This window comes from Electrona antarctica (assembly GCF_951216825.1).
Source record: "Electrona antarctica genome assembly, chromosome: 18".
Classification (NCBI taxonomy): domain Eukaryota; kingdom Metazoa; phylum Chordata; class Actinopteri; order Myctophiformes; family Myctophidae; genus Electrona; species Electrona antarctica.
In genome coordinates, this window is record NC_136799.1 from 11726202 (window position 1) to 11743775 (window position 17574).

The window sequence follows — 17574 nt, forward strand, 5'->3', positions numbered from 1 at the left end:
GGGGATTGACTGACAGGGGCGTTTGCTCCTGTGAACCTCCTGTGAGGTCCTTTTGGCCCTTTTCTTTCTTCCCATGGAGGACGAGAAGACCCCTCTCTCTCTCTCTCTAAGTATCCTGAGACCCGCTTTCTGTGAGGAGCCGAAGCCGCCAGGGCCAAGCGACTGTACACCTCCTCGCTGCTGGGGATATACATTTATGGATGTGGGGCTCTAACCTCTATACCGATAATGAGTTCACATCATGAAACCATTGACCTTAAACAAATTCACATTAATGTTCTCCCAGTCGCCGAGGAGTGCGTGTGTGTGTGTGGTGGAAAGTAACTAAGTAAGTGGCTTTTTACATAAGTACTGTACTTCAGTACAATTTTGAAGGTATTTGTACTTTACTTGACTACTTCCCATTTCTAACACTTTTACTTGTACTACGCTATACATCCCAGTCTCAGAGGTATAAATATTGTACTTTTACTCCACTGCAATTATTTGAAAAACCTTACGTTACTAGTTACTTTGTAGATTGTTGTGATTATTATTACAAAACATATACAGTAAACACTTCAGCCCCCTATGTATACATTTCGGGCATTAGAATATGGCCAGCCGAGACTATAGGACATGTCAGTGGGGCTGGTATAATGACTGAAAGGCAGCAGGGCCAACACACAGAGCGGACGTTTCCATGCAACGCTGCGATGAGTGATGAGCGACGACCGGACACCTTTTGAAGGAGGGGAGGCTGGTATCGATGTTCCCCAACAACGGGCTCCATTCTTCATGGGGGCTATTTTCCATTCACGCCCGTGGCCCTTAAATAGTCATATCCTGGCCTGTTTGGCTAAAGAACACTTTCTGTCTGTATGGGCCCTGTCACTCCCCTCTTGTTCCGTACAATGGCTGGTTTTAAGCCGCTCATGCTCGCCGTGTAAAAAAAAAAAAAAAAAAAAACCTTTCCCCTCTCTCTCTCTCTCTCTCTCTCTGACGGAGAGGAGAGGCGAGGGCAGGGACCACCGGCGCACTCTGCTGCGTATACACACCCGCTGTCCCGAGACAAAAGCGCATTGAGAGCCTCCGTGCGGGTTTTTTTGTGTCCCTCGACCCTCTAGGTACAAACGCCGCCGCGGCGAAGGCGCCCACTTCCTGTTGCCTCCTCCTCGCTCTCGTTTTGCTGTACATTTATTACCCCGTTCTGCCAATAACACGTCCTTCAAGCCCTCGGATGGATGGATGGACGCTCGCTGAATGAGTTAACCTTGTGTATATTTGACAGTAGTTATCCGCCCCGCTGAGGCCGAGCAGACACAATGGTGCTCATTGTTCCCTACTTTCTATGTCTTTTTTCTCTTTCTTTCTTTCTTAGTTGTCCTTTGTTTTCCCACATGTCCCTTCTCTTCTTCCAAAATGAATGAGTACCCCTAAAGGACAGGCTTTTAATTCACCATCTATGTTTCTCCCCATTGCTTCCTGTCCCCGATCTTCCCCCCTGTCCCAGCCCTGGCTGGCCCGGTCCTGTCCCAGCCCTGGCTGGCCCGGTCCTGGCTGGCCCGGCCCTGCAGCGTCACATTTAGCCTATTTTCTTTCTTTTTCTTTGAGGGTCGCTAGCCTCTGCTTTAGTCCCCACACGTCTCAATTTTGAGTGGTGTAAACCACTCCTACAACTGGCTTTGTTAGTTTACGTGTCTGTCTGTTCGTACCAAAAAATGAACATGGTTGCTATGGTCACCCAGTTCACCCGGGTGTGATTTCAGCTTTGTTAGTTTACGTGTCTGTTCGTACCAAAAAATGAGCATGGTTGCTATGGTCACCCAGTTCACACGGGTGTGATTTCATTACGTCAGACATTACGTCAGACCACAGTTGATCAGTCTATATAAGACCTTACACCACTCAGTTCACACAGGTGTGATTTTTCATTTGCCATCGACAATGAAAGGAGAAATTAGGTTAAATGTCCGCCAAATATGACGTAAATGTTGTCCCTGCACACGTCTCAATATTTGCCATTGACAATGAAAGGAGAAATTAGGTCAAATGTCCGCCAAATATGAATACATTTGTACGATGACAAGAGCACCCCTCACGTACCATTAATAGGATTACAACTGGGTTACCAGCTAGTTACTACTAGTTACAGTGCGTCAGAACATCCCTAAATGTAAGTACCTCATGGGGGTGGCTCTATCTCTCTCTCTACCCCCTCTGGCAGTCCTCCTATAGGTCACAGTCTAAACCCCATGCAGGCCTGATGGGGGTGACGGGGATCAGAGAAAAAAAAAAAACCTGCCGGATTATGTCAGCACTCATTACAATGTACACAAAGACCCCGGGATCAGGGCGGGCAGAAATGCAGCAGTTAAGTCAAACAGGGAAGGGTCAGAGGATTCTCCGCTGCTCGTCTGCCCCCCCCCCCCTCCCCCCCAAACACTGATTAGCCTTTGTGCTAAACGCGTCTCCACCACCACATTCAGGCTAGAACAGACATCCCAACGCTGCATGCTAACGCTGTCTCATTATGGCTAGCGTTGCAAATCGGAGGCTTTTTTCCGCTCTTTGTTTTCATGCAAACTCTCGCAGCCACCACTATGATCAGACTCCGCTATTCCTTCAGAAATAAAAAAATCACACCCGTGTGAAGTGAGAGGCGCTCTTATCATCATTCATGACGTAACATGTCGATTTGCTCAGACACAAATTGTCCATTCGTTGTCAATGGGAATTTAATGTGTGTGTAAGACGAAAATCTACACTAATAGCTGAATATAGGAGGAAAAAAAAGTCTCATTATGACGTTTGAATAAAATCAACCTTGGTGTGTTATGGCGGATGTGGTACGGTACGCGCACCGCGCCCAGTGTGTGTGTGTGTGTGTGTGTTATGGCGGATGTGGTACGGTACACGCACCGCACCCAGTGTGTGTGTGTGTGTTATGGCGGATGTGGTTCCTCAAGGACCCCTGGGGGGGTCTCCCAGAGATAGAAATGCCATTAAATGGGGGTCCGTAGACTAATGCATGTCAAAGTGGGGGTCCTTGAAATTAAACAGGTTGAAAATCACTGCTAGAGCCGTACAAATCTTCTCTCATGGGGGTCCCTGGAATATCTTTTCAAATGGGGGATCCGTGTCAATTTGCATGAGTCCTTGCATGAAAAAGTTTTGGAACCACTGTGGTACAGTAAGCTGGCCGCGCCCAGTGTTTATTATGGCGGAGGTGCCTGGGCCATGGCTCAGCGGTCCAGGCACCTTGGCTGGTAATCCAGTCTGGCAGTGTGCCGCGGGTTCGACTCCCGATCCCGGCGGCCTTTACTGCATGTCTTCCCCCCCCATTTCCTGTCAGCCTACTGTTTGTCCCTCCATAAAATATATAAAATAAAGGCGAAAGCCACAAAAAAAACGAAAAACATTGTATTATGGCGGAGGTGGTATATACAGTATGCCCGCCGCGCCCAGTGGCCTTAGATGATTGGAGGGGGAGATCTATTGTAGTAATGTGAGGTCACTGCGCTCTTCAGCAGCCGTGCGATAATGACCACGGCCAATGAAGTTGTATCCATTAGGCCTGCTGAAGTGTTCCAAACGTTGCATTCACACATGCAGCCCTGAGACACGCACGCACACACACAGGCAGGCAGGCAGGCAGGCGGGCACGCGCACACGCACAACTAATTTGCATAGCATTTAAACAAAGGTGAGAGAGAGAGAGAGAGAGAGAGAGACGCGGCGGGATTAATATTCCGCACGTCATTAAAACGGCGCAGAGATGCATCCTGGGAGAGCGACGCGTGCGTGACCACTACAGTTATGACCCTCCAAGGTTCTGAACACGAGGGTTCAGCCCCTGATTGATGTTTGTGTTCATTTTCAATAGGTACTCAGGATGGAATAGTGCCCCCCCTCCCCTCTCCCCCCTACACACACACCCACCCATACACACACATCACTCTCACTCATCCATGCACACACATACGCACTTGAAGACAAACTCAGCACGTACGAACACACACACACACACACACACCACACACACACACACACACACACACACACACACACACACACACACACACACACACACACACACACACACACACACACACACACACACACACACACACACACACACACACACACACACACACACAGTTCTCCAACCCTGTATACATTTCCACATAGCCCTATAGTATACCTATATACGTAACGTGCAGCCCTGGTGTTCAGCTATGCAAAATGGCTGCCCATCATCATCATGTCATTCAGCACCAGTGCATGCCGCCGCCCGGCATTCTAAACAGGTTCGTCCACCGTGGAGGGAAAAAAAACAATCGCCACTGCGATGTAGTACAGTGTATCTGTCTGCACCAGTGCTTCTTCTAACGAGAGAGAGAGCGTCATCGTATTTTCATTTTATTATTATCGGGACCGGCAAATAAGAAAATCTTCTAAGAATCTAATATGGAAGTCGGTGCACAGAATATTGCATTTTTCCCAGTGTGTTGAAGCACACCCACCCAGCACACTGCCAATCAGGAAACCCGGATTGAAGTGATTTAGTTTTGCACCTCGATTCTGCTGCATCAGGTTATGAAACAATGCACTTGGTTTATACTGTACACATACATACACATACTGTACACGGACTGCACCTCTGGTTAACTTATTTAGGACTGAGGCCGATTCTAAAAATTTAAGAAATGTCTTTGAAATTCAGTTTCTGTCTTCTAAAAGCAGTTTTCTGAAGAAACCTATGTTTCTATAATGTCAGTGGTTCTCAACCTTTTTCATGGCAAGGACCCTCAGGATTATCTGCATTTGGCCGCGGACCCCCATCTGAAAATGTGTTCTTCCAGGGACCCCCCCATGAGCAAAGATTTGAGTTAAAAACGTTCGCTCTGAAAGAATATATATTCAAAGATTTGCGCCACAAGATCTTTTAAAAAATAGCAGATCTACAAGCTCGTAGCGCGGCACTCGGTGCCGTGCTATGAGCTTGTAGATCTGCTATTTTTCAACAGCTAAAGTATAACACAATGCTTGAAACACCAAAAGGGGTTCCCGTCCTGAATGGGTTAAAGTATCTTCTCGACGATGAGGCTTGGCCGAGGTCCTCTAAGAATATTACAGCAATATGGCTTTTTCCGTCCACACACATATCTGTTTATTTATTTATCCAGATTAGATCATAAAATCACAAAATTACCCTCAAATTGCTTTTTCGAGAATGCACACAGTAGAGCGCGCACACACACACACACACACACACACACACACACACACACACACACACACACACACACACACACACACACACACACACACACACACACACACACACACACACACACACACACACACACACACACACACACACACACACACACACACACACATATATATATAAATATATTTTGCCCCTATCCTCTCCTGTCAGCGTATTCATAAATGTTGCCGGGGAAGAAGAGAAAAAAAATCTTATTTTAGCAATCCTCCAGATAGCCAGAGCCCTATTTCCATAGCTTTAAATAATGTCAATCTGGGCAGGCCCTGGATTGAAGCCCCCTGAGCCGGAAGGCACAATTTCTCCTTTGCCTTACAGTCTGATAATTTTTCGGAGCTATTGGCAACTTGGGAATTTCTTGCCGCCTTATCAGCCGGGCTCAGCGAAGTTCACTGCCACTAATCGCTGTGGGGATCACTCATTCGAGGATTGCATCATCATGTTTTTTTTTCCTTTTTTCCTTCTTTTCATGGGCCAGTCAGTGACAGCTGTCTGCCAGCGGGGAGGGGCATTAGCAATGCAGATGAGGCTATTCCTAATAGGTTAATGCGCAACACGCCCGAAAATGAGCTTTAATCCTCCAGCGAAATAATCTAACATTTTCAAATTCCTTGATGCGGGAACAGAGACATTGCCTCGCGACTCAATTAGGTGCAAAGCAAATTTACCTAGAACATGGTGGTGCCCTGGATCCCTATGCACATAGGCGTGCGTGCGTGCGCGAGTGCATGTGTGCGTGCAGTGTGTGTGCGTGCAGTGTGTGTGCGTGAGTGTGACAGTGAGGGATATGGCAATGTTCCTGGGCTCATAATGCTGCAGGCAGACCCAGGGTGACAATAACATCGCCCTGACAGGACCCTACGCCTGCTTATTTATTCCCCTTTCCTCACCCCACCGCCGAAATGATGTCCACACACACACACACGCACACACACACACACACACACGCACACGCACACGAGAGCAAGAAAAACACAAGGTAATACATCAAATGCATAGAAATAGTCATCTAGTAAAACAAGAGCCTATCATCCGTCTAACACTGTAGAACACACAGCTGTGTGTGGCGTGTTTTTGACAGCACATTTTGATTTTAGTTTTAGTCATAGTCTTTTGAATAGTCACATTTTAGTCACCTGGAATGTTTTAGTGTTTTAGTGTCTAGTTTCAGTCGACTAAATATCATAAGATTTTAGTTGACTAAATCTACAGGGGCGGCGGTGGTTCAGGGGTATAGTGGCAGGATGCTAACCGCAAGGTTGCCAGTTAACCCGGGCTCCCCCCGAGTTAGTGTCGAAGTGTCCTTGAGCAAGACACTGAACCCCTAATTGCTCCCGATGTGCTGGTTGGTGCCTTGCATGGTTTCCGCTGCCATCGGTGTATGAATGTGTGTGTGAATGGGTGAATGTAAAGCGCCTTGGATAAAGGCGCTATATAAATGCACCATTTACAGTTGATTTGGTCGACTAAAATGTATTTTGGTGGGCCTTGATGCCGTTGTAATGGCTGTTTTTACACTTGCTGGGCAGCTCTGATGTGTAGGGGGCTAGGGGCAAGCTATTTCACAGCCTGGGGGGCCGAGGCTCTAGAACAGCTTGACCCCAGTGGGTCGCTGCAAAAGTGCGAAGGCTCAGTAGATGCAGTATAGTCGTCTACAGATGCGCTACAGTTATCTATAGATATAGTACAGTGACCTACAGATGCACTAGAGTGGTCTACAGATGCACTAGAGTGGTCTACAGATGCACTACAGTGGTCTACAGATGCACTAGAGTGGTGTACAGATGCACTAGAGTGGTGTACAGATGCACTAGAGTGGTCTACAGATGCACTACAGTGGTCTACAGATGCACTAGAGTGGTCTACAGACGCACTACAGTGGTCTCCAGATGCACTAGAGTGGTCTACAGACGCACTAGAGTGGTCTACAGATGCACTAGAGTGGTCTACAGACGCACTACAGTGGTCTACAGATGCACTAGAGTGGTGTACAGATGCACTAGAGTGGTCTTCAGCTGCACTAGAGTGGTCTACAGATGCACTAGAGTAGTCTACAGATGCACTAAAGTGGTCTACAGGTGCACTACAGCCTCTGCCCCCCAGACTGAAATAGCTTGCACCTAGCCCCCATCAGAGCTGCCCAGTCAATGGGTATTTGTCAATCTGTATTAAAGACCAATTCCTTCTGTGTGGTCTTTAGCAACAGCTGAGCCTGACAGTCCATGATCTTCCTGTGTTATTAGGATCCCCATTAGCTGGTGCATAGCAGCAGCTAATCTTCCTGGGGTCCACCTGTACATCACTTTGGGTGACCTGGTCATTTCAAATGTGCTTTATAAATGCATTTGGTGTTGTGTTGTGTTCAGAAAGTATTTATTTAAAGACGTTTACGCCACGGACAAAGCCAACTCGTGTCGTGACAAATCATGACAATAAACACATGTTTTGGGCCAAACAAAGAACGCTTAAAAGGTCTTTAAATAAATACTTTTTGAAATGTCTATGGGAAAAATGCATTGGGATTCATTTCCTGGGCCTGGCGTCGTCATGAAAGAGGGCGGGACTGCGACGCTCTATAGACGCAGTGCACAATGTATGAGGTCTATAGATGAAGTACAATGGTCTATGTATGCAGTACAGCGGTCTATGCAGCACAGTAGTCTATACAGTGGTGTCATCGAGGAGTGGACCCTTCCTGGGGCCTCTACTAAACGTTTTTTGCAGTTTCTGTCCTGAAATAGAGTCAAGATGTGTTTGAATCTTAATAATAACCACTTTAATGAATTCCTTGGGTCCAAATCATATAGAAGAATGTGGCCATTTGTCTCTATATGTCGTTTACGTCAAGAGTTATGGCATTCTCTGTTATCTCCATCCTATGGTTCGTTTTGGGGGTAGGTGTAAGAAAGGGTTAAAAAGTAACCCCCATGGGACATTAGTTGACCCCGGGCAACAAGAAGAAATCATAACTAGACACCATAAGGGTCCCAAAAAAACATGTTACGAAAACATGTAATTCGGGTTCTGTCGGAGCCTCTAAACTGCCCTACTGTGTGAAGGGAAAGTGAATGGTGTGTGTGTGTGTGTGTGTGTGTGTGTGTGTGTGTGTGTGTGTGTGTGTGTGTGTGTGTGTGTGTGTGAGAAACGGGGGGGCTGGGGGGGCATGGGAATGGAAGTGGAGGTGGGCGAGAGACAGAGAGAGAGAGAGAGAGAGGGTGATGATGGCCCCTGTGATGAAATCTACCTGAGCTTGCTGCCTTCCACCACGCTGCAATTATCATTAAGCCCAGCGATGGAGGCAGCACCACTCCAGAGACGCCTAAAAGCCGCCGCGGACCCACACATAATATTGTATTAAATGGGACCGGGAAAAAAAGAGAGAGAGAGAAAAAAAATCAATACACAATGCAAATGAAAAGCCGGAGTGGGATCCACTCAGTATGCATATTTCCTGTCAAGTACACTTTGTGACCTGCCTGAACGCCGCTGAACGCTCTGCCTGCCGCGCGCTGGAACTCAGTACTTTTGAAAATTACTGATGATCTGTTGTCATGAGCTCCTCTATGTTATCCTATATCCTATCCGCCCGCCCAGCACTATCCGTGATACGCTTGTCTAGCAGCGAGCGTCTAGCTTCCTGAACCCCCCCCACCCTCTCCTCCCGCCCGCCTCCCCCCCACCCCCGTCGTTCGCTTCCTCGCCGAATTAAAGGAGTTTGTCTGTGAACCGGGAGGAGATGCTCATACGTCCCCCTTTTTCCTCCGCTCACCCCCCCCTCCTTTTCTTCCTTGCGTTGCGTAGTACGCGCCGGCCGCGGTCTAAATGGAAATGTTGATAAATACCTCCTCCCGTGAAGCACTTGTTTTGTGTCGGCTCCGTGCCACAAACAACAGCAACAAGAGAGCTAATTATAAGTACGAGGATGAGCCGGGGTTGAGGCGCCGGGGCGCCCAGATACTTATATTTATACTGCCTTTCTTTCCATTGTACGGAGATATTATTTCTGGTGGATGTAAACAGTGTGCGTGCGTGTGTGTGTGTGTGTGTGTGTGTGTGTGTGTGTGTGTGTGTGTGTGTGTGTGTGTGCGTGCACTGGGTGGATGGATGCATATACACTGACTGTCTAGATGAATGCTCTCCGGCGTGTACAGTACGAAGACCCAGAATGCATCTGCTCTGTTAGTGCAAACAGATAAGTGCTTATCATATTCCCAGAGCCGGGAGGTCGCATCCAATATAGCCCTGCAATTCCTCCAAGCACCCCCGCCCCTCCCCCCTCCGCCCTACCTTCCCACTCCCCCCCCCCCTCCCCCCCGCCAAGTTTGGATTTATAATCTTAACTGGTAGGGGTGGTCCTCGTTTTCTGTATAGTGAACAGTGGTCCACCATGCCAGGTCGTCTAGGTATTCTCTCTCTCTCTGTCTGACGCCCACAACTACTCTCCCTACCTCCATTCCCCTCTCTCTCTCTCTCTCCCTCTTTCTGTCTGACGCCCACAACTACTCTCCCTACCTCCATTCCCCTCTCCCTCTCTCTCTCCCTCTCTCTCTCTCTGTCTGACGCCCACAACTACTCTCCCTACCTCCATTCCCCTCTCTCTCTCTCCCTCTCTCTCTCTGTCTGACGCCCACAACTACTCTCCCTACCTCCATTCCCCTCTCTCTCTCTCTCCCTCTATCTGTCTGTCTGACGCCCACAACTACTCTCCCTATACCTCCATTCCTCTCTCTCTCTCTTCTCCTACCACAATCATGTTATTTTGGACACAATTTGTTTGCGTGCAGCTGAGACACTTCTCTTCACACTCTTCTCTCTCTCTCTCTCTCTCTCTCTCTCTCTCTCTCTCTCTCTCTCTAGGTATCAGAATGTGATAATCCATAGTGAGTGGTGCGGTCCTATAAAGCTGTAATAATAACAACAATAATAGCGCATACTGTATGTTATCTATTCTATATTGAGAAGGTCAAACTTTCAGAGCCAGTCTAGAGTATGTCGACAATATGTTAGTGGGAACATTGGGCTGGAACGCCCATGTTGAATAGAGAGATACGATATTAATTCTGAGAGGGTTTGGACAAAACATGTCCTAGAGTGGACAGTTTCTATTCAACACGGACCCATTCCACATGCTTCAGCATATAGTCATATACTGTAGAGCAGTGGTTCCCAAAGTGGGGTCTGGGGACCCCCAGGGGTCCTTGAGGCAGTTCCAAGGGGGTCACCATGCTAAATGATAGTTTGGAACCAAATGAGCCCTTATGGGTCTGTAACTTTGAGAGTGTACAAATGGAACCGTTTGGTTCCATTTGTACACTCTCAGAGTTAAATTAACATTGATTTTACAATATCAAGTGGGGTCTCAGAGATATAAATGCCATTAAATGGGGGTCTGTAGACTAATGCATGACAAACTGAGCGTTCTTTACATTTAGAATCACTGCTAGAGCTGTAAAAATCACTTGTGGGGGTCCCTGCATATGTTTTCAAATGGGGGTCCGCGGGCTAATTAGTGCCAACTTGGGGGTCCTTGGAATGATTTTTTTTGGGAACCACTGATATAGAGAAATGTTACAAGCAGTTTATTACTTAAAGGACCACTTCAACACTTTTCAACTTCTCTTCCTATAATTGGTCCTAACTAATGTTCATGATAAAATACCACCATTTTTTCCTACTCAGTCTGTGTCTCATAGGAAGGCTGTGGGCAGTTCAGAAACCCGTCCACCAGTGACATCATCGATGGTGAATCCAAGCTAATAGAAACGGCAGGCTTTCTTTTCCTGAAAAGTTGCAATGCAAAGGTTGAAGCCATCGTTCTCACGATAATAAAAATCTAAATATATTTTAAAACAAATCTTTAAAAAAAAAAAATCTTCCTAATGATGATGTCACTGGTGGACGGGTGTCCGAACTGCCCAAAGCCCTCCTATGAGACACAGACTGAGTAGGAAAAAATGGTGGTGTTTTATCATGAACATTAGTGAGGACCAATTATATGAAGAGATGTTGAAAAGTGGTGAAGTGGTCCTTTAAAGGAACTACAACATGCATTTTTAAACTGTTTTTAACGTTTAATATCATCGTGTTTATGTCCCTCAAATGTATTTCTAATGGTTTGAGCCTAAATCACCACTCTGATACAACCAGTCCATGTCATTTCTGTCTGGCTTCTAAAGTGGTATTAGCTGCAGTACCTCAATGTCCTGATGTGGTGGGGGCGCTGTGCATGCAAATAATCTTCTCCGCCACACCCTCATCCCAGCTACTCCAGTCCCACATCTTTGACTCATTATAAGATCTGCTATTTTCAAATGGCTGAAATGTATATGGGCTGAAGTGATTAATGTATGTTTTGTAATAATAAAAAAAATCTACAAACTAACTAAAGTTTTCAAATAAATGTACAAAAACCTCAACATTTTACTTAAGTACAGTACAGTACCAGGCATCTGTATTATTATAATCAAACTGTTTCAAATTGTATAGACTAGAGTGGTGCCCATTGGACACTGGCCATACTTGGAATGATGCAAGTTGGAAATGCATGCCCCACCCAGTTATTACTCTACTACTAGAGCGAGCAAGTACTGCGATCGGCTGGGTATGTATGACGGTGTTGTCCACCGTACAGTATGTCGGCGTTGTCCACCGGCCAATAAGGGACCACCATTCTTGATGGCGTAACTAAGGTACGTTTCGTGACCGGCTGGGTATGTGTATGTCGGGGTAAGAATGGTGGTCCCTTATTGGCTATTGATGGTGACGTAACTAAGGTACATTTCAAGGTTGGTATAAGCGTCGGGTTTAGGACAGCAGTTGTAATAGACATTAGTTAGTAGCAGTACTTGCGCGCTCTGCTTGCGCACAAGTAGGCCATGTATGGCCTATTTGTGTGAAAGCCAAGGCGCAAGTTGGCACCTCGACAGAGTGCATTTCTAGTTATGTATGTGTCCCTTTTATGCCCATATATGGAGTTCTTTGTCAGGCTGGCATGCCCAAATATGGAGTCCATGCATACAAACAGAGACTTGGTGCATTTATAGATAGATAGATTGGTAAGAAATCACTTGGCAGCAGAAGTCTAAGGGCAGTATTATGCGTGTCTTAAAGGACCACTTCGCCACTATTCAACCTAGTCTGTGTGTTTTTAATCATTAGCATATATGCTAAAATGCGCCCGTTTATTATCATTGGTGTTCTGTAGCTCCGTGGGCGCACTTCCAAAGCTGTCCACCATGTACGTATTTGTCCAAAAATGACGTAGGTGGTGGACACTCGGTAGGCTTTCAGAAACTACAGGGACAATGGACAGGTAGGCTTGCCGTAGCTAGCCTAGCCGCGAAGGACACCCCTGTCTACACAACAACAAACGAAAACAACGAGTCAGTATGGCTGCTCCAGGGGATTTTTCCCTTACACATAATGGCAGAATCTGCGTTAGGGTCGTTATATGAACCAGAAATATACGGAGGAAGAAATGCAGTGACGGGGACAAGAGCAGCTGCTAGTTGCTGCATTTGGATGTGTGGACTGTTGCCTGCTGGAGCGACCTAGCTAGTAGCTTTCCCTGGTCCAGTGCGTCGCACATGCAAACCTTTCTGCCCAGGAAAAGTTTTTTTCTGCCCAGATAGTGTTTGTTGACTGTGTTACTGGGAACCTGCGTTCAGGATGCCTAAATAAACTGGAAGTTGCAACCGAAGCCCGATGGACGAAGAGGGACATTCAGATTGAAGTAAGTGTTCAATGTATTTACAGCTTATTTGTGTACGTGTGTGTCGCCACACCGTATTGTTTACATAAAGTGTCAGAGGCTAGGCACGGCTTCAGCCTACAACTTTTCGGTCCAAACATATTCTATTCGTTCAACTATTCATTAATTCAATTCAAAACTGTATGGCATGCCATCTGAAGCAATGTTAGCCATGGGCTCGTATGTTTCAGGGCTAGCAATGTAAACATTCAAGTGTTATACCTGTGTCCATTAGGTCAGCCCAGATGGGTACAGAAGGCTGATGAAGCTGAAGATGTCTTTGATGGACTGATGGTGAGCCATACATACTCAACTCAAACTTTATACATAAAGCACATTACTGTATTTGCTGTATTTTGTTTGACCCCCTAGAAAACTAGATGACACGTCTCAAGGGCATATCATTTTCAATAAAGGTTCATATATTTATATATGCTTTTACAAAGACCAGTCAGTGGTCAACCAAAGTCCTGTAAAATGTAGTAAATATACTGTCATTTATTTTATACTATAGGCCTACTGTGTCTCACACAGACGGTTTCACACTGTAGTATTGAATTGTATCTGTAAATCACACTAGATGACGGTGAATTGACTTTTAACCTTTTGTAATATCTCAAAAGAAAAAAAAAAGATTACTGCATCAAAAGTAATCAACAAACTATAAAACTGATGACAACATTGTACAAATTACACAAGCAAAGTTCCTTGCACTGAATAATAATAAAACTATTTGTATCGCACCTTTCATGACATGCAATGCAGCTCAAAGTGCTTTACAGAGCAATGGTGAAAAAAAAAACGCAAGGCATAAAACATTGAAATGGCAGTAATGCAATAGTGAGGACATGAATAAATCTAAAAGCAAGAGTGTATTTAAAATGTCTAGAGACTGCCTGTCAAAGGTACAGTGGGAGTTTGTTCCACGCCGTGTCGCCGTCGGCCCGTAGAAGCTGAAAACTGCTTCACTGTGTTTTTTTGTTGCCATTTGTTAGGCACATCGAGCAAGCCAGCTGTGAGGACCTGAGGGGGTGGTTTGGGACATATCTAGGCAGGCAGTCATGTAGGTCGGAAGGTCACAGATGCAGACCAATAATTGTAAAATCAATCCTAAAAACAACCGGAAGCCAATGCCGTGACACTCTTAGTTTTAGTTAAAACTCTGGCTGCCGCAAGTTGTAATCTGTCAGTAGTTTTCTTTGGCAGTCCAGAATAAAGTGCATTGCAGTAATCAAGCCCAGAAAAAACAACGGCGTGGATCAGTGTTTTTGCATCATCTAATGACTGACAGGCTCTGATTCATACAATATTTGTAAAGGTGAAAAAGGCAATCTTGGTAACATGATTGTGTGAATTAAAATTCAATTCAGAATAATGACCCCCAAGTTATTTACTGTACTGTTACTTTCTACAGTCAGGTTGCCAAGTCTGCTTATTATTATGATTGATATGTGATACTCAGTTGTAGCCTACCTACTAATTTGATCAGTAAAGAAACATACTGTACATAGCCTACACACTCAATCGTCCATTCCAGTAATCCTTGAGTGCTTTCACCATTACTGACTCTACGTCTTCTCTCACCACAGCATGTGCGTCTGCTCCTGTCCTGTCTCGGCCAGAAGCAGCTCCAGTGATGTGTCATCATGCAGAAAGCCTGAAAAACCACCTGCCTCAGTGACCTCTGACTATAGAACATCTAGTTTGTTAGTTTCCAGTTCAACCATAGACCCCTGTTTTTATATATATCTGTAGATTTATGTAAATCAGTACTATTAAAAGATAGTTGATTTGATGACAAGTTTGTTTTATTTTATCTCATGTAGGCGTATGGTATTTATACATTTTGACCAATTCCTAATACTCATTCACATCTGAATGCAAACAAGACCACAATGGAAATAAGTGAATAAGTGAATGTGTTTTATTGTACTGTAACATAAGGTTTAAAAAACAAGGCCACACAGGCAAAGTCTGTCCTCTACTCAGATTACAAAAATCAGAATCCCAGAAGAAAAAGTATCAATATTGCTATATAGAAATACTCTGTTACAAGTAAAAGTCCAGAATTTAAAATGTACTTCAGTAAAAGCACGACAATATTGGTAAAGGCTTAGGAGTAGAGTAGTACATTGATTTATCAATCCAGATTGTGTACAACAGCAACATACAAAGTAAATTGTATCTATATAATATACTGTATACTTCATGGGAGTTCCTTGAAAGCCACTTCTTCATCTCTTGAGTCGAAGACAGCCACCGAGACCTCAGCTCCTGCATCAAATAAAGTATTATGCAATTATGGGCCTATCTGACCAATCATGAGACAATATGGTAAACAATATAAGGTTTTTCATTTTTGCAAATGTATACAAGCTCGCAGCACGGCACCAAGTGACGCACTGAGCTTGTATATCTGCTATTTTTGAATAGCCAATGCTAATACAGATGCTTTCCCGGTTGTAAATGCTTTTATGTTTGGTTTGTAGTTTGAAGCTTGATATGGAAAAATGTAGCTCTGGTCCATAGCCTTCTGCAGGGCTATGGACCAGAGCTAGGAAAAATGGTGGTGTTTATGTGGAGGGTGTTCCAGTTACAAACAGCAAAAAAGGTCTTTAGCTGTAAGCATCAGAGACACTCGGCATGTCAAATTCATTTATAGACATCACAACAACAACCACGTGTAACAACAACCATGTATTTTGAAAGGAAATGCATGTGGTCGTAGCTTTAGTTTATTACGACATACCTCTGTTCTGCTTCGATGATGATGATCCGGTCAATTCTTCCATTAGATTGCGGTCGAACTGGAAGATATCTGCGGTGGTGAAATGTTCACTGCACACCCAAAGTGGTCCGAGTACAGTACAGAGTAAAGCTGGATGATTGCATCTGTATTTTCGTCATAACGAGTTCTAAAAACAAAGCCAGCCAGTGGCATCTCGAGTCCGACGCACGTTCGAACTCACTACTATTACCGCTACTTACTTACTACCAGAGACTAGGCTACTAACTACTATACCACCACTACTGCTGTTACTATTACTACCCCTAAATATTAGCTATTATTACTTCTATCGCTTGCAACTCCAAACAACAACACGAGAAACTTTCAGCTTCCTGGGTGCCTGGGGCTGCCTGTCTGTCTGTCGCGCAATGCACTGTGGGTAATGTAGGAAATGAGCGCACCGTTCCTCGGCTCGTTACATGAGCCGTTGTCAGCCACTATATCGCCAAATGAAAATATTTATATTTTTTTTCATGACCGGATATCATACTAAAGCATGACAAATGCCATGTTATAGTGGCGAACTGATCCTTTAAGTACCAGGTTATTACTTAACTTAAGACCTGGAGGCGTGGTCAATGCTGCTTGGCCACTCAGAATAGCCAAATGGCATTGATCACGCCTCCAAGTCTTAAGTTAAGTAATAAGACCTGGTACTTAAGACACGCATAATACTGCCCTAAATGTCTAAATGTTTTTGAACATCAAATGAATGATGTTTGACGAGCTGTATGTGCCTCGCAACAAATGCAGTGACATTTCAATATAACTACAGTGACATTTAAATGAATAAATACAATGTGACATTTATAGATTTCACTCTTTACCGTCCGTATATATAAGCCATCTCACCGTGTGTCATTTGCATGATAATTGTTTTCCAAAAACTACATTATAAAGGCTGTTTGCCATCAGTGTTGCCGACTCAGACTATGACAAAAAATGTTCGTTGACTACCGTTTAAAAAAAGAATGATGACTAAAACTATGACTAAATATACTGACAATTTCGTTGACAAATAAAAACTAGACTAAAATATCAGGGAGGGACTAGTGGACAAGAGATCCAGTATAAGTCATTTTACACTTGGTAAAAATAGCCGATCTACTACAAGCTCACGCTTGTAGATCGGCTATTTTCAGCAAGTGTAAAATCAGATTTTACAATTCCCATAATGCTTTGGTGCACTGCTCCTCCTTGTGGATAGGGGGAGGGCTGTCTTACTGAGACAACATGTAGTCCAGGAAGTAAGTGAGCCCAGTGTCCATGACATCATGGACACTGGGCTCACTGCTAAAATCTAAAATATCTAAAACCACATATTACACACATAAAGACCCCCAGGAAAGTGTTCTAAATCTTCTAAATGTCAAAAAAAAATTGCAAAAAGGGTGAAGTGTCGCTTAACCCATTTTGGGGCAGGAACCCCTTTTGGTGTTTTAAACATTATGTTATAATTTAGCTATTGAAAACTAGCATATCTATCTATTTATTTCAGAAAACTGGAGGATTTAGAAGATGTTTTTTAAATTTTGAGGTCAGGCCTAAATGGGTTAACTAGACACCATTAGTTTAGCCGAGACTCTTAATTGTATAGTCAAACTGAGGCTCTCTCTAGACTTTACGCAACCTTAGGTTGCGTACCGTTGATCGGTTGATTTCATGAAAGACTGTATGATGATCGCCTGGGCATATAGAGCATGGGTGGAGGCTACAGATTGCAGTTCTCTGGGAGATGGCCCCTATACCACATGGTGGAGGCTA

At 44.7% G+C, this 17574-nt stretch overlaps 1 long non-coding RNA gene across 1 annotated transcript; it reads left to right on the forward strand.

Moving 5' to 3' along the window:
- The first annotated feature begins 12449 nt into the window (after positions 1 to 12449).
- Positions 12450 to 14845, forward strand: LOC306942071. Its single transcript, XR_013792234.1, has 3 exons — positions 12450 to 13004; positions 13258 to 13316; positions 14612 to 14845. It is a non-coding gene; the product is annotated as an uncharacterized lncRNA (long non-coding RNA).
- The last annotated feature ends 2729 nt before the right edge of the window (positions 14846 to 17574 follow it).